Source organism: Lissotriton helveticus, chromosome 1_1 (genome assembly GCF_964261635.1).
Source record: "Lissotriton helveticus chromosome 1_1, aLisHel1.1, whole genome shotgun sequence".
NCBI lineage: Eukaryota > Metazoa > Chordata > Amphibia > Caudata > Salamandridae > Lissotriton > Lissotriton helveticus.
The window spans coordinates 453,633,316-453,651,583 of NC_136057.1; positions in this window are offsets into that span (position 1 = coordinate 453,633,316).

Genomic DNA, 18,268 nt, shown 5'->3' on the forward strand with positions numbered 1-18,268 from the left:
CTGGCCATGTTTTTCATAATCGTTCATTTCAGAACAATTGCGTCGAATTCGAAGCAATTGGCCAAAGGGCAAGTTGGCTTTTAGACTTCTTGGATGGGCACTATTATGATGTAAAATAGTATTCCTGTCAGTTGGTTTTTTGAAAAGGGATACTTTTAATTGTCCTTGGGCGCACATAAGTTCTACATCCAAAAATGTCATTCGATTGATACTATGCTCAATGGAAAACTGTATGTCGCTATGCCTGGAATTAAGCCAAGTGTGGAATACCATCAAATCGGTCTGGCTCCCCTGCCACAGGAGCCAGACGTCATCAATGTACTTGTACCACTGTTTGATGTGGTCCTTAAAAGGATTATTCACCTCCACAAATTTTTCCTCGTACTGTGCCATAAAGAGGACTGCCATTTCCGGAGCATAAGGACACCCCATGGCAGTCCCCTTGATCTGCATGAAGAATTCACCATTAAAGGTGAAATAATTCTTTTTTAATGCTATTGACGCCAATTCAAGAATGAAAGACGTGGGAACCCGATGGGGTCTTGGTCGCTTGTCAAGATAAATTTGCATCACCTCCAGAGCCTCTTCCTGTGGGATCAGGGTGTAAAGGGACGTGACGTCCATGGTGACCATTATTTGACATTGTGCATCGAATGGAGTACCTTCCACTTTAAGAAGGAAATCTGTCGTGTCCCTGAGGTAGGATCTTACTTCTCTTAGAAAGGGTTTAAGGAAGAAATCCACGTACTGTGCAATCGGTTCTAAACAAGAGTCGCAGCCCGAAACGATCGGGCGACCCGGTGGGTCATCCAGGCTCTTATATATATATAAATTCTTTATTCGGAATTTCAATGTTAGAAATCCATAAAAGCAGTATTGATACATAATAAAAAAGACATACATTTTAAAATGCAGATTAATTTCATAGTCATTACTAAGTTTTCATAAAGCTATTTACAAATACTGTGAGTTAAAAGAAGCTTGCTTTACAGATTTTTTCTATGTCTATATATGCATTTTAAAAAATTAAGAACATGGTAACAGGTAGTTTCAGTGTCCAAAAGTTGTAAGCTCAACATAGCAGGACGGCACTGTCTGAATCCCCAAGATTTTAGCAGCGTCAATAACCAAAGTTTGCGATGTTCATGATAAAATTTGCAAAACAGCACTGTATGTAATGTAGTTTGTAATGACTTTTCCTCGCAGGGACACAGGGGTAAAATCGTGTCCCATGCATTTGCTACTGGGAATGCTACTAGCCTGTGAAATAAATTTAATCTGAATCTTACCAGAAGAAAACGATCAAAAGCGCTGGTTTCAAGATTCAAATAAGGCTGGATCGAAAAAGTGGATTGAACCATTACAGCATGTTGGACAGATGGTTTGCCTGCTTCGATTTGTAGTCTTAGATTTTGCAAATGTCCCAGGGCTAGGGTTTGTAGTTCCTTTTTTGAGAGTTCGCCGATTTTTTCAGGAGTAGAATTGTATTTTTCAATTCCAAGGTCAATAAAAAAGTTCCTGATGTAAGCTAGCCATTTTATTTTTAGGGCATGGTCTAATGTCATAGCGTCTGCCACTATTGTCTTAGTGAGAGCATTTTTTTCTGATGTCCAAATACGGCGCCACAGGAGTAGCGGTTGTATTCTTGCCAAGTCCTCAATGTACGGTACCCAAAAAATGGGAGTCAAGAGGGAAATACCGGGCTAGGTCGCCCTCCACTCAATTCAAATACTACAAACAAAGACCTAGTCCTAAAGGCAATATATCTTCTAGACCATTAAACACACAAGGATTGTCGGAAAAATCATTCCAGATACATCTCTAACTATAGAGATTGATACTGTGTCTCAGTCTGTTGCCATGATAAAAAATAGCCATACTCTGATTGGTATATTACACAACAACACAGGACGTACATTCACTAGAAGGACGACAAAAAAATTGTGAAATAGCTGGAAATCACCTCACGGGCGCACCACCAATGGGACCCCTGGTTGGTACTCACCAGGATGGCCCTGTTCTCATCATTGGTGACAACCAGCTTAACGTAAACGTGTCCAACACCCAAAGAAACAGTGAATGGTGCAGTGTACATACAACTTATATGTGAACAGGACTGACAACATTCAACATATACCACGAACAATACTGTGCATACAAGATACAAAAACTTTTATTTACGCTTTTCTTGTTGCAAACAGTACACACTTAAACATAAACAAGCATTGGAAATGCAATAGGTCTCGCATTAGAAAAGTTGGAGTTATTGGTCTTGTAAATGACATATTTTATTTATTTGTTGGTTTTTAAAATTGCTAAATTGATGGCTTTGTCATTTACAATGCCAATAGTTATAACTTTCGCGAATGTGACACCTATAGCATTTGGAATGCAACATGTTTTGTATTTACGTGACTTAGATGGCAGCTCTGGTCGTTAGGCCACATCTCTAGAGAGCAGGAGAGTGCAGCAGGGGAGAGAAGCACAGCAATGCAATAGGTCTCGCATTAGGAAAGTTTGAGCTATTGGTATTGTAAAGGACACATTTTTTATTTATGTGCTTGTTTTGAAAATAGCGAAATTAATAGCTTTGTTATTTACAATGCCAATAGTTTTATCTTTCGCAAATGTGACACCTATTGTAACACAATATGTGTTGTGAGGGTGAGTGAGGTGAGGGGTGAGGGTGAGTGAGGGTGAGGGGTTGAGGGTGAGTGAGGGTGAGGGGTGAGGGTGGGTGAGGGTGAGTGAGGGTGAGGGGTTGAGGGTGAGGGGTTGAGGGTGAGTGAGGGTGAGTGAGGGTGAGGGGTTGAGGGTGAGTGAGGGTGAGGTGTTGAGGGTGAGTGAGGGTGAGGGTGAGGGTGAGGGTGAGTGAGGGTGAGGGGTTGAGGGTGAGTGAGGGTGAGGGTGAGTGAGGGTGAGGGGTTGAGGGTGAGTGAGAGTGAGTGAGGGGTTGAGGGTGAGGGGTTGAGGGTGAGTGAGGGTGAGGGTGAGGGGTTGAGGGTGAGTGAGGGTGAGGGTGAGGGGTTGAAGGTGAGGGTGAGTGAGGGTGAGGGTGAGTGAGGGTGAGGGGTTGAGGGTGAGTGAGGGTGAGGGTGAGTGAGGGTGAGGGGTTGAGGGTGAGTGAGGGTGAGTGAGGGTGAGGGTGAGGGTGAATGAGGGTGAGTGAGGGTGAGGGTGAATGAGGGTGAGTGAGGGTGAGTGAGGGTGAGGGGTTGAGGGTGAGTGAGGGTGAGTGAGGGTGAGGGTGAGTGAGGGTGAGTGAGGGTGAGTGAGGGTGAGGGGTTGAGGGTGAGTGAGGGTGAGGGTGAGTGAGGGTGAGGGTGAGGGGTTGAGGGTGAGGGTGAGTGAGGGTGAGGGTGAATGAGGGTGAGTGAGGGTGAGGGGTTGAGGGTGAGTGAGGGTGAGTGAGGGTGAGTGAGGGTGAGTGAGGGTGAGTGAGGGTGAGGGGTTGAGGGTGAGTGAGGGTGAGGGTGAGTGAGGGTGAGGGGTTGAGGGTGAGTGAGGGTGAGTGAGGGTGAGGGGTTAAGGGTGAGTGCGCAGGGAAGACGGTGGGGGTGGGGGGAGGAGAGGTGGTGAGACAAAGGATTCAAGATAAAGTTAAACTGCTAAGATCAGCTAGAACAGATTTAAAGATAAAGATAGATAACAGATTCAAAGATAAAGATAACGCAAGTAAAGAAAAGATAGAATAAAGATAGAGATAGATAAAGATAGATCTAAGATTAAAAGATAAAGATAAGATAAAGCTAAAGATAGAATCAAGATAGATAAGGTTAACGATAAAGATAGATCAAGAGTGAGGGTGAGGGGTTGAGGGTGAGTGAGGGTGAGGGTGAGTGAGGGTGAGTGAGGGTGAGGGGTTGAGGGTGAGTGAGGGTGAGTGAGGGTGAGGGTGAGGGGTTGAGGGTGAGTGAGGGTGAGGGTGAGTGAGGGAGAGGGTGAGTGAGGGTGAGGGGTTGAGGGTGAGTGAGAGTGAGTGAGGGGTTGAGGGTGAGGGGTTGAGGGTGAGTGAGGGTGAGGGTGAGGGGTTGAGAGTGAGTGAGGGTGAGGGGTTGAGGGTGAGTGAGGGTGAGGGTGAGTGAGGGTGAGGGTGAATGAGGGTGAGTGAGGGTGAGGGGTTGAGGGTGAGTGAGGGTGAGTGAGGGTGAGGGGTTGAGGGTGAGTGAGGGTGAGTGAGGGTGAGTGAGGGTGAGTGAGGGTGAGGGTGAGTGAGGGTGGGTGAGGGTGAGTGAGGGTGAGTGAGGGTGAGGGGTTGAGGGTGAGTGAGGGTGAGTGAGGGTGAATGAGGGTGAGTGAGGGTGAGTGAGGGTGAGTGAGGGGTTGAGGGTGAGTGAGGGTGAGGGTGAGGGTGAGGGGTTGAGGGTGAGTGAGGGTGAGTGAGGGTGAGTGAGGGTGAGTGAGGGTGAGGGGTTGACGGTGAGTGAGGGTGAGGGTGAGTGAGGGTGAGTGAGGGTGAGTGAGGGTGAGGGGTTGAGGGTGAGTGAGGGTGAGGGTGAGTGAGGGTGAGGGTGAGGGGTTGAGGGTGAGTGAGGGTGAGGGGTTGAGGGTGAGTGAGGGTGGGTGAAGGTGAGTGAGGGTGAGGGGTTGAGGGTGAGTGAGGGTGAGGGGTTGAGGGTGAGTGAGGGTGAGTGAGGGTGAGTGAGGGTGAGTGAGGGTGAGTGAGGGTGAGGGTGAGTGAGGGTGAGTGAGGGTGATGGGTTGAGGGTGAGTGAGGGTGAGGGGTTGAGGGTGAGTGAGGGTGAGGGGTTGAGGGTGAGTGAGGGTGAGGGGTTGAGGGTGAGTGAGAGTGAGGGTGAGGGATTGAGGGTGCGTGAGGGTGAGGGTGAGTGAGGGTGAGGGGTTGAGGGTGAGTGAGGGTGAGTGAGAGTGAGGGTGAGTGAGAGTGAGGGTGAGTGAGGGGTTGAGGGTGAGGGGTTGAGGGTGAGTGAGGGTGAGGGGTTGAGGGTGAGTGAGGGTGAGGGGTTGAGGGTGAGTGAGGGTGAGGGGTTGAGGGTGAGTGAGGGTGAGGGGTTGAGGGTGAGTGAGGGTGAGTTGAGGGTGAGGGGTTGAGGGTGGGTGAGTGAGGGTGAGTGAGGGTGAGGGAGGGTGAGTGAGGGTGAGAGGGTGAGTGAGGGTGGGTGAGGGTGAGGGAGGGTGAGGGAGGGTGAGGGAGGGTGAGGGTGAGTGAGGGTGAGGGGTGAGGGTGAGTGAGGGGTTGAGGGTGAGTGAGGGTGAGGGGTTGAGGGTGGGTGAGGGTGAGTGAGGGTGAGGGGTTGAGGGTGAGTGAGGGTGAGTGAGGGTGAGTGAGTGAGGGTGAGGGGTTGAGGGTGAGGGGTTGAGGGTGAGTGAGAGTGAGGGTGAGTCAGGGGTTGAGGGTGAGGGGTTGAGGGTGAGTGAGGGTGAGGGTTGAGGGTGAGTGAGGGTGAGGGTGAGGGGTTGAGGGTGGGTGAGGGGTTGAGGGTGAGTGAGGGTGAGGGTTGAGGGTGAGTGAGGGTGAGGGTGGGTGAGGGGTTGAGGGTGAGGGGTTGAGGGTGAGTGAGGGTGAGGGTGAGGTGAGGGAGGTGAGGTGAGGGTGAGGGTGAGTGAGGGTGAGGGTGAGGGTGAGTGAGGGTGAGGGGTTGAGGGTGAGTGAGGGTGAGTGAGGGTGAGGGTGAGTGAGGGTGAGGGTGAGTGAGGGTGAGGGGTTGAGGGTGAGGGGTTGAGGGTGAGTGAGGGTGAGGGTGAGTCAGGGGTTGAGGGTAAGGGGTTGAGGGTGAGTGAGGGTGAGGGTTGAGGGTGAGTGAGGGTGAGGGTGAGGGGTTGAGGGTGGGTGAGGGGTTGAGGGTGAGTGAGGGTGAGGGGTTGAGGGTGAGTGAGGGTGAGGGTGGGTGAGGGGTTGAGGGTGAGGGGTTGAGGGTGAGTGAGGGTGAGGGTGAGTGAGGGTGAGTGAGGGTGAGGGTGAGTGAGGGTGAGGGTGAGGGTGAGTGAGGGTGAGGGGTTGAGGGTGAGTGAGGGTGAGTGAGGGTGAGGGTGAGTGAGGGTGAGGGTGAGGGGTTGAGGGTGAGGGGTTGAGGGTGAGTGAGGGTGAGAGATGAGACGGTCTTTGAGGCGCCTCTGCTGTATTTGCATTTGGTAAAACAGCCTTAATGATGTGTTGAGAGGCGCCCCCCTGCCATTGTTGCAGGCCGCCGTGTGGGGGCCTGCTAAGTGTACGGGGAGGGGGCAGCAAGCACAATTTATGGTGTCTAAAGCGACCCTTTCCTGAGAGACAGCCCTGGAGACAGAGGATGTTTATTTCAAGGAAGTCCCGCGGCCTTCGCGTCTGGGCAGCATTTAGTAAAAAAACAAAAAAAAAAAGTACAAATATTTAGAAGCATTTACATATGCATTTAATCCATCGTGCAAGTCTGTCATTGCACGCGGGTGGAATGTTTGTCTACTTGCTGTTTATTTTTGACATCAACAGATGCAGGGAGGGTGACGCTCTGTGAAGGAGTGCAGCGTGGGACCCGTGGTGTACGTGGCTAGTGAACGTGAATAGTGCGCATATAGTAGTTACTGCAACAAAACCTACAAAACCGCATAAAACCTAATTAAAAAAAAAGAAAAAAGAGACAGGCTGTTATAAACAATGGAATTTACACACGTGCTTGTTGGTGATGTATTCGCCTACGCCTACATCACTTATAAAACAAGACGGATTGAAGGCAGAGAAGGGGGGGAGGAGAAATGCGACATGGCGGGCAGGGGAGGGGGCGGAGCGGGTAGAGCGGCATGTGGGTGTGAAGCAGCCGGGGCCTTTGAAGTGAAGCTAAGCTTCACTTCAAAAGGTGTGGGAGGAATGCGGCTGAGGGAACAGACGGCGATTTGGTGATGTGCACGCGCATTTTAGGTCAATGCGCAAGCGCATTGACCTAAAAGCCACGGGCACAGCACCAAATCGCCGCAGTTAGGTAAACTTTGTTTAAAGCCCTATAGTCTCGCTCTGCTCGATGCGCATGCGCATGGACAGGCGAGACCTAAAAAGTGAGTAGCGAATACTACCTATCGACTCGCACTCTACTTACAGCCGACATGTTTCATTGCCTTGGTTTTTATCAGGCAATTTCTTCAGGGCAACCACTATTAAACTGCCACTGCCACTGTCACTGTGGTTATTGTGCTAGTTGGCCGGTCTGTCTTTCATACCTTGGAAGAGACACCTCTTTTAAATATCAAACTACAACTCCCAAGCGGTGAGTGTGTTCGTATCTCCCTTCAATCTTTCAATCTGTGGAGAATACTCGGTCGGCGTCTTCTCAACACCGGAGCTCAATGTACGGTACGCCTAGTTCAACATGGCATGCATACGTAGAGGATCGCTTTGGGGCCATTAAGAGGACCCTCAGAAAGTTATTTTCTGCAACTTGCAGGGAAGAGACATCCATATGGCCCCATACGCTAGCTCCATATAGTGCTGTTGATTGGCACTTTGCTCTGTAAATGGTTAGTAGTTCTAGGGGCGGTCGTTTTCCCAATTTTTGCGAAAAAGACACCAAGGCGGCTATCGCTCTCTTAAAGCAGTGTTTCCTTGCTTCAACTGCCATTTTCCAGGACAATTTGTTGTCTATTGTGATACCCAAGTAACAATATTCGGTTGCAAACTCTATTTTTTGATTCTTAAGGGTTATGTCTTTGGGGTATTTTCTCCCGGCCCCTGCCGTCATCACAAAGGTTTTTTTCACATTTATGTGAAGGTCTAAAGTACCCATAAAGTGAGAATATCTGTTGAGTATCCTCTGAAGTTCGAGGGGAGTCCGCGCCAGCAGGACAGCATCGTCCGCATAGAGTAGAGCGGGAATCGGGCGTTGTTTTGCCTGTGGGAGGTCCTGGGCACCCTTTAAAAGCTCAACCTCCAAGTTGTTAGTATAGAGGGAGAAGAGGAAAGGGGCCAGGACACATCCTTGTCTGACTCCACGCTCCACTCTAAGGGGCGCTGACAGCTCACCATTCCTACCGTAGCGGACTCTGGCAGAGGGTTTGAAGTACATTTCTCTCAAAAAGTTCAGGAGTGGTAGATCAACTCCCATTTGTGACAGGAGGGACCACAGTTTGGTATGAGAAACGCAGTCAAACGCGGAGGACAAATCCACGTAGACCATATATAATTTGTCCTTCTTTGCATGTACATATTTACCGATTATGATCGAGAGGTTTAGGGCTTGTTCCACAGTACCGAAACCCTCCCGGAAGCCAAATTGCAACTCTGACAGGATGCCTCTCTGTTCCACCCAATTTTGAAGTCGCTCCAGGATCACCCTGCCTGCTATCTTTCCCAATGAGTCCAATAAAGATATTGGGCGGTAGCAGGCGGGGTCCTGGCGGTTGCCCTTCTTGAAAATCGGTACCATCAGAGTCCTTGTCCAAGACTCCATGATTCCTTTGTTTGCCGCAGCCGTGCATACTCTGGTGATGATCGGAGCCCAGAGATCTGTGTCATGTTTAAAGAAATCTACCGGAACTCCGTCCGGTCCTGGAGCTTTTCCATTTTTGCTTGATTTCAGGGCCAGAAGGACCTCGGAGATTTCAAAATCTATTTGGATAGGGTAAGATGGAGCTACTAAATTACTGTCTTCATTTTCTTGTTCTGTTTGTTGTTTTTGGAAGATTTTTGAGAAGTGCGATACCCATTCTAACTCGTCAATAGCGACTTCAATTTTTGGGATTTTTTTATCAGCTAGAAATGGGGCTCTCACTACTCTCCAAAATGCCTGGCTGTTTTTTTCCTGGGCACTAGAATGAAGTTCGTCCCACAAAGCTTGCTTTAGCTCCGCCTTTCTCTTTTTCCTGGTGAGAAGGTATTCCTTTCTTAGTGCGGATATAGCGTGGGGGTCCCTTTCATCTTTATTTAATGCTATTTTAAGTTTTGAATGAGCCCGAGTGCATTCATGATTAAATCATCCTATGATTTGTCGAGGGCCTGGTTTATGTTTCGCTGTAAGTAGAGATTTGATTTCTTCCATGATTTGGGCAAAGTTGGTAAGAAGTTCCTCGTCTTCTGTCTGTAGATCCAAACACTTCTTGATCTGGGGATATACCAATTTTATCAGATCTTGAGTGAGTTCTCCTGGGTTAATTTTTCCCCACTTTATTGTATACCCATTTATTTGGCCCAGATTTATATTTTCCTGGGTCAGTGCCCTAGCTAAAGTCAGAGGTAGTTCTTGTTGGTGGTTTAAAAGCATTTCTAATTTAAGGATTGAATGATCGCTCAAGGTGGTGGGCAGAACTTCAAACTGGCTGACTCTAGTTTGTAAGCTAGCCGATATTATGATATAATCGACTGTAGTGCTAAAACCTCTTCCTACATATGTCGGTTCTAGGGAATTAGTTCTATCGTCTGGAGTATTAGCCACTTGGAGATCCAGATCTGATAGGATGTCATTTATTATTCCACCGATATTATTATGGGGAAAATGAATAATGGGGTTACCATCCTCTGTCATCATTCCTGCACATTTTTGCTCTGGCTGGGTGCAGTGATGGAGGTTGAAATCCCCTGCCCATATTATCGATACTAAGCCCTTTGCTCCTTGTTTCTGCCTTAACGTGATTAATTTCTCATGTAAGTTGACCAAAACTTTCTGTAGCTGTAATTTCTCGAGATTGTTGTAAAAATTGACGAGGACAACAGATTCATTTTTGGATGAGGAAAGACAAATGATTTGGTAATTATGTTCCAGCTCGATAATGTTTATTTTTATGTTTTGAATGGTATTGGCTATATAGGTGGTTAGTCCTCCCTTTGGCCTGCCCCTTTGTCCCACTAGTGCTGGAGAGAAATACGTCTTATACCCCAACAGGTGGAGTTCTGTTGGCGACCATGTCTCCTGCAAGCAGACTATTTGATGTCTGTCCACAGGATGCATGATACTCCCATCCTCAACCTTCGGTCGTAGCCCTGCGATATTCCAGGAGATCATGGAGATAGATGGAGGTTCGTTTTCAGGGCTATTTTCGTTCTGTGAGTTGCCAGGAGTAATGGGGTCATCAAGAGTTGGAGGGTTATCTGGGGTTGGAGAATCAACTGGGAGTTTGTGGATTTGTTCGTCTGGCTGTGATGGTCAGTCCACGCATTCTAGGCCACTATACATATTTGTTAGTGGAATTCCGTTCCAACCCTCCCAGCGTGGTGGTTCTCTGTAATTTCTCCACTGCTCTTGCCCTCTCCACTCTTCCCTTTCTCTTCCTTGGTAACGAGGGCCCACTGTATACCAGGGTCCATCATTTTGTGGGGGACCATTCAGAAATCTAGGTGGATAAAAGAAAGAAAGGCGCTTTATGCCTATCCCCCCATTTAGGTGTAAATCCTCCTTTGAGCAGATATATTCCGCTATTCTAGGGTCCTCAAAGGTAATTAAGATGCAATCGCCCTGTATAGTTTTTTTACCATGGCCAACCCAAGGGGCTCTTCTAACCATTAAGATTCTGGTGGAGCAATAGGCAGGTGGTGGGCGATTTATAGTAAGCCAATGCTGTATCTTATTTTTTAAAGACCAGTTAGGTTCAAATTTTTGGTCCGTTAGTTCTGGAACACCAGTCATAATGGCAACGAATGGACTCGCTTCTGGTGGAAGGGTTACTGGTCGTGTATCGCCCTGTTGTTGTCTCTCCCTCTCTCGGTGTGTTTGAGGTTGTCTTGGTTGAGGTTGTTTGTTTTTCAGATCTGTAATGGCGGTATTACAAGGAGTGCTGTTTTTTCCAGATGGAGTATTTACAGTTAAATTATCTTCTGTATTTCATTTATTAGATGGTATTACTGTTGTAGATTTAGGTGCGATAGTGGGCACGGGGTCGAGCTTTTGGTTTGGGCCATAGGGATTGAGCTTGATGACTTAGCCACTCCAGGCTTCTGGACTTTTGGTTGATCTTGATGAAGGTTGGGGATATGATTTACTTTCACTCTGGCAGAGAGTTCGGCTACAGCTTTTTCTAAATTTGTCAGGGTGATTTGAATCGGTGCAAGGGTTTTCTGTAAGAGGTCTTCGATTTTAACTAATAAGTCTGTGCCAAAATTAGGTTCTGGTTCCTTTGCTGGGGAATCCTCTGATGTTATGACTAGGCTTATATGAGGTGAGGCATCATGCATATGATGTATCACCGCAGTATGCCTATTCTGATTTTCCAGCGAAGGAGGGCTAAGTGTGTTTCCTATTTCTTCTATTGTAGCTGGAATTGACTGTGTCGTTGACTCTTTACTTATCACTGGATGATTCCTCTTCCTTATAGCTCCCTCTCTCCTCCCTCTTGCCTGTCTTACCTCTTCAGGGGTGGGGTGTGGGACTAAGTCCGGGGTTTTTTCCAAGTCAGAATCGAATGCTAGTTGAGATTCTGAAAGTTGGGACAATATCAAGACCGATAAATCCACTATATTTGGGAGACTCTGTCTTTTATTATTCCCACCCTCACTCAGTCTTTGCTCCTTTTGAGGAACAGGCGTTCTAGCTGTAGCCAGATGACCCATTGAGGATCTTCTAGCCTCCAGGAGATCTTGGGATACCCTTCGTTCGATGAGATTGATGCTCTGATCAATAAAAGAATTTGCTTTCGTAATAAAACTGTCTATAGGGCCGATTAATTGCCCTTTTTTTTTAGCCGCAGTCTTACTTCTGGATCCTCTGGGAGACATACCTGTACAATCGGAGGAGTTGTGTAATCGTTTAATGAGCTGAAGAGCTAAAGATTAGAGGGGTGGCCCAGCCCGGCCCCAAACGGCCTAGAACGGGCTTAAACGGGCCCGCCCTTGGCCCGGGCTTCGCCCCGGGCTACGACCCGCGCACGTCCCGCGATGCGCGTTAATGGAGTCACTAAAGTTCTTGCTTGGTGAAAGGGGGCGGGGCACTGGGAGGGGGCGCGGCTCACGCGGGAAGAGGACACAGCTGGTGTTGATTGCTGGTCCTCGCAGTCCCGGGGCCGCGCCTCTCACCTCCGCTGCGGCCTCGCTGCTCGGCTCCTCTACAAGCAGGACTCTTGGAAGGGCAAGAAGGCAAGTTGGCTACTCCTGTAGCGTCGGTCAGGATACAGAATGTCAAGACCTCTATGCGAGCGGCTCCCGCGAAGCGGGGGCCGCGAGAGGTAAAGTGCGCTTTGATGGGGGCGGGGCACTGGGAGGGGGCGCGGCTCACGCGGGAAGAGGACGCAGCTGGTGTTGATTGCTGGTCCTCGCAGTCCCGGGGCCGCGCCTCTCACCTCCGCTGCGGCCTCGCTGCTCGGCTCCTCTACACACAGGGCTCTTGGAAGGGCAAGAAGGCAAGTTGGCTACTCCTGTAGCGTCGGTCAGGATACAGAATGTCAAGACCTCTATGCGAGCGGCACCCGCAACGCGGGGGCCGCGAGAGGTAAAGTGCGCTTTGATGGGGGCGGGGCACTGGGAGGGGGCGCGGCTCACGCGGGAAGAGGACACAGCTGGTGTTGATTTCTGGTCCTCGCAGTCCCGGGGCCGCGCCTCTCACCTACGCTGCGGCCTTGCTGCTCGGCTCCTCTACACGCAGGACTCTTGGAAGGGCAAGAAGGCAAGTTGGCTACTCCTGTATGATGATGTAAAATAGTATTCCTGTCAGTTGGTTTTTTGAAAAGGGATACTTTTAATTGTCCTTGGGCGCACATAAGTTCTACATCCAAAAATGTCATTCGATTGATACTATGCTCAATGGAAAACTGTATGTCGCTATGCCTGGAATTAAGCCAAGTGTGGAATACCATCAAATCGCTCTGGCTCCCCTGCCACAGGAGCCAGACGTCATCAATGTACCTGTACCACTGTTTGATGTGGTCCTTAAAAGGATTATTCACCTCCACAAATTTTTCCTTGTACTGTGCCATAAAGAGGACTGCCATTTCCGGAGCATAAGGACACCCCATGGCAGTCCCCTTGATCTGCATGAAGAATTCACCATTAAAGGTGAAATAATTCTTTTTTAATGCTATTGACGCCAATTCAAGAATGAAAGACGTGGGAACCCGATGGGGTCTTGGTCTCTTGTCAAGATAAATTTGCATCACCTCCAGAGCCTCTTCCTGTGGGATCCGGGTGTAAAGGGACGTGACGTCCATGGTGACCATTATTTGACATTGTGCATCGAATGGAGTACCTTCCACTTTAAGAAGGAAATCTGTCGTGTCCCTGAGGTAGGATCTTACTTCTCTTAGAAAGGGTTTAAGGAAGAAATCCACGTACTGTGCAATCAGTTCTAAACAAGAGTCGCAGCCCGAAACGATCGGGCGACCCGGTGGGTCATCCAGGCTCTTGTGAATCTTCGGAAGAAGATATAGAACCGGGGTCCTAGGAAATTTTTTTCATAGAGGCACATGAATATCGGCAGACAGAGGTATTCTATTCATGGATTAACTTTCCACAAGCAAATCCAACAACACATGTGTTCCACTTCTATAAGATGGAGGGACCTACGGCGGAATACGCTCCTTTCGAGGACGTTGAAATTCTACTAACTTACCAAGAGCATCAGCTCTGGTTTAAAGGCACCTTAGAACATCAAAATCACATTACCAGGCTCGGTCCACTAGGTAGACCAGGAGCAACATGGCAGGTACTAGCCAGCTATACACCACATCCTGCCATTGAACAAATGACAGGTCCAGAACTGTTAGCTCAGCTAAAACAATTAATAAAAATACATAGACAATTGGTACAATATGTCATGTGGACTCTAACAGTCCTACCTGCTATAAGAATCCCACAGCACACCCCTCATCAGGGGAACACAAACAAAATCACACCACAGACTATACAGTCAGTCATCGGTAAGTTGCCCGCAAAAAGGGAACAAATTCCATTCTGGTTAGCCCAGAAAATTACTCAAATAGAGGCAGTATTTCCCAATAGTACACCTAATGAGAAACACAGGATTCTAACAATCTGTTTACGAATGGGGATAGCACCACACGTGGAGGACTGTGACACTTGGGGTACAGTCTTTGCTTCAATCTATACAAAAACACATGGTGTCCTGTCTATGGCGGTAATACCAGACGTCCTGAGACAGATTCAAAATTAATATGGACCAGAACCGGCCTTGAATCTTGCTATGAAATTACTGAAAGATTTCAAACAGGTCTCAGCTATTTTTTTAGCTAACTTTAAAGGTGAAGCAGCATCCGTGGCAATCCGCCAAAAATTAAAAGAACTCGATATTACTGAGCAACCGTATGAACTTGCCAGAATTATTGAAAAATCCTATGAAGAACTAGGAAGAGATAGTTTGGGAGGGAAACCTGTAAAGCCTGAACTAACAGAAAATCCTGAATTTTTTTAAATCAAAAATAATCTAACTACTCCTAAAAAGAAATGGGAAAATAGTAGACAGTCACTTCCTAAAGAGAAGCGCTCTCAGTCCAGAGGTAGATCTCCTCAAAAGCAGCACTCTGAAAAGAGGTATAATCTCAGAAATAGGGATAATTTGAGAAAACCTGATAGATATCAAGATACTGATACACGTTCCTCTCGTACCTTTCAGACTTCCTCGCAGAAATCAGAAAGAAGAGGACGATCAGAACACAAGGAAGAACGCGTGAAGTCCAAAGAATAAGAAAACTCAATTCACCAAAAAGAAGGTAGCAAGTCTTAAAATCAGACATGCCGAGGATCTTGAGGACACAACTCAAGAACAGGGAGTGGGCCCAAACAATGCTGGACAGTGCAGCAGAGGTCACCATAGCTCGCAGGATCCTGAAAGATCATCTGGAGACAGTGGATATGAATTAATACATTCAGGTTGAAACTGCCGACACCAGGGTTAGTGTACCCCATAAGTTATACTAGTAACACTCCAGATGAAGGGGGACATAACTAGGAAAATAAAAGCACTCTTTTGGGAAAAACTATTAAAGGGTTATGACATCCTTCTGGCTGAACAAGACTGGCCACCAGAATTTGTCAGGGAGTGCCCACATGGCGAAGAGATCATTATGCCAGCCTTCTCCAATCATATTCCTATTCATAAAAAATAAACCTATTCCAGAAAATGGGCTGTGGCCCAGGCTCCAGTATTATATAAAAATCATGTGGGATGGGATGAGGATTCTCCTCACCATAAAATCCAGTTAAAAAATCAACCTACTGCTCAGAGGCAGTATCCAGTAAAGCAGGAAGCTAAAAAACAAGTCAGGGAGATCCTAGATTAACTTGAATATCAGGGGGTGATTGAAACATGTACCTCGTCAATGAACAATCCTTTGTTTCCTGTCTCCAAACCAGATGAAACATATCGTCTAGTTTTGGATTACAGACATTTAAACTCTTGTTGCAAAACTTTTGCAGTACAAAATACACACAGTGCAGCACTGATGAATAACATTGTGAGCAAGAAATATAAAACCACATTAGATATTTTAAACGGTTTCTTCTGTAAAAATATCGCACCAGAAAGCAAGTATTTGACCGCTTTCTCAATAATGGGGACACAGCATTAATTTTGTCGTCTCCCCCAAGGATTCAAGAATAGTCCAGGGTTATTTTCAGCTAGAGTACCAGAGGTACTACAAATGTATGATGATGAGGCATTATCTTATGTCGATGACATCTATCTTACAGACGATGACTTGGATGTGCACTTGAAAAGAGTGAACACCATAATACTTGGGTTCGCTTCTGAAGGGTACAAGTTCAATTTTAAAAATCAAGAATTGCCCACCTCAATGTCCTATTCTTGGGATACAAACTTTCAAGTGAAGGCAAAAGCCTGGCAGCCAACTTTTTAGAAAAGTGTGCGCTGCTCCAACCTCTAAAAACGCAGAAAAACTTGGAGTCAATTCTAGGTTTCCTGAATTTCGGAAGAACTTACATTCTAAACTACGCAGAAAGGGTTAAACCTCTCTACGAATTAATCAAACCTGATTTCAAACAAAATAATTGGACTCAAAAACACACAGAAATTTTGCGTTCTGTTCAAACAGATATATTAGCAACAAAACAATTACACACACGCGACAATGTACGCAACCTTGTAATCCGAATCATCTCAGGGAGATGCGGGTTCACATACCTAACCTTTAATGACGGTGAAAAGGTACCAATAGCTTACAAATCACACTTGTACACACAAGCTGAAATGAAATTCACTTCAACAGAAAAAGTGTGACAGCGGTTCAAACTGCAGTAGCAAAAGAGAGAGCCCTGGCACAGGGGAAACGCTTAATGGATACAATGGGTTAGTTCTCTTGCTGCAACAGACATTGAATACGTTTTTGATCCCTACTTGAAATCACAAGAATTTCTCCAATACGAAGAAGAATGTCCTCTGCCGACTGAGATTCTGCCTCTAGAACATTACGGCTGTATAATATATACAGACGGATCAGCACAGCCCGCAATTGGGTGTAAACAAGCTTACAGTGCTGCGTGCGCGATTGTTTAAGGTCGCTTGCGCGATGGTAAATTCCGACCTATGGTTACAGAAACTCAATCCCTAGGAGACTGTACAGCTCAGCGAGCTGAACTACCGGCTTTCAAGATGGCGCTTGAAAATACCGATGGCAAATTCCCCACACTCATAGTGTGCGATTCGTATTACTGTTTCCAGTCTTACAATGAGTATCTGCAGAACTGGGTTCAAAATGGATTTAAAGACACAAAAGGTGGCACAATCAAGCATAAAATGCTTTAGGACCAAGTAGTTCTATTACAGAGAGAACTGCAAAAGACTCACGTGATCCATACACTGAGTCATCAGCGTAATGGTGTTCACGTTGAAGGGAATTCATTGGCTGATGAAGCCGCGAAGGCAGCTGTGCAAACGGCTTCCGTAACTGCAATCACTCATTCAAAAACAAAAATAGACAATGAAACCATGCTCGCTGTCAATGCCACGAGTAAAGGCAGCGGAGCTGCGTTACCTCTAAATTATCTACTCGAGTATACATACATAATTGATGCAAACTGTGTTCCTTTTGCTCGAATCCCTGGAGTGGGGGATAGGGTAATTCCAAACAGGAACAGGAGAGGTGCTCTGATTCACGAAACACATATGGGAGAGGGTCTGATGCATCAAGGGATCTCAAAATCTCTACTAGAATTAAAAGAGATGTACTGGTGGCCAGGGATTGGGATTAATTGCGATGTCTGTTATAAAGATCATAGCTTTGAAAGCCACCAGATACCTGATTACAGTGTAGCCAGCCCAGTTCAGACACCATTGTTAGACAGCATTAGACTTTCTACACGCAGACGTCCACATAGACAAAAGTGGTCCCACAAATACTAGGACAAGATTCATTTGGATGTGGCCTCAGCGCTCGGTTGATGCCCGAACTGTTATAAAAGATTTGCGAGTCTTTATCAGCACATACGCAATCGTCACTCTACATTCTGACCAGGGTCCTGCATTTAGCTCCAAAGCTTACGAGGAGGCCATGGCCAATTTGGGCGTAGCATTGCGATTTTCAAGTCCATTCCATCCTGAGGGAAATTCGGTTGTGGAGAGAAAAAAACGTGACATAAAGCAATCGATAACAGCTAGGGTATTGGGTTCGGGTGATGGGTGGGTCAAACATCTAATAAGTGTCCAATGTAGTCTTAATAACCTGCCAAGAAATTCTCTGGGTGGAATCACTCCATATGAAACCCTTTTTGGTACTAGAATGTTGGTTGAAGACCTCAATCGTCATACTTCAGTGGTGGAACAAAAACCCTTTGATATCAAAGATCGTTTGGCTGTTTTACAGGACTTAAATGAAACAAGAAGAAGTCTAAGCAACACCAGCGAAAAGCCAACGACCACTGAAGAAAAACCACTTGTCCCAGCAAGACCTGTCTGGATTCCAAAGATTGTGGATCTGATCAGAGAAAAAATAGCGGACAAGAAGGAAATTGGGCCTTCTTACAGAAAACCAGTACCTGTACTAGCAGTCCACGGATCAAGAACAGTGTGACTGCCGCCCCTTGCTGGAAGAAAGGAGAACCGGTCTGTGTCAAATTGACCTGGTAAAACCACACCATGTGGCCGATCATAAGTAGTAGGCCAAGTGGACTCCCAAGATGTAGCAGACAACCAAATCTTGCTACTATCCAAGAGGTTCAAACTGAAAGACTCATCACCTTTGAAGAATCTACAGTGAGAAAAGAAGGACTATGCAACAAAGCCATGGAACTTGTGCCTCTTGAAACCCAAATAACAGTTTGTCAAGACACTCCCGTCTACAATGATGTAGCATCTGACTATACGAATATGTCAAGGGAACAAGCAGCTCCAGCGATTTTAAATAATCCGGATGCAATACCAACAATTGACAGAACTGCCTCTGGCTATTTCAT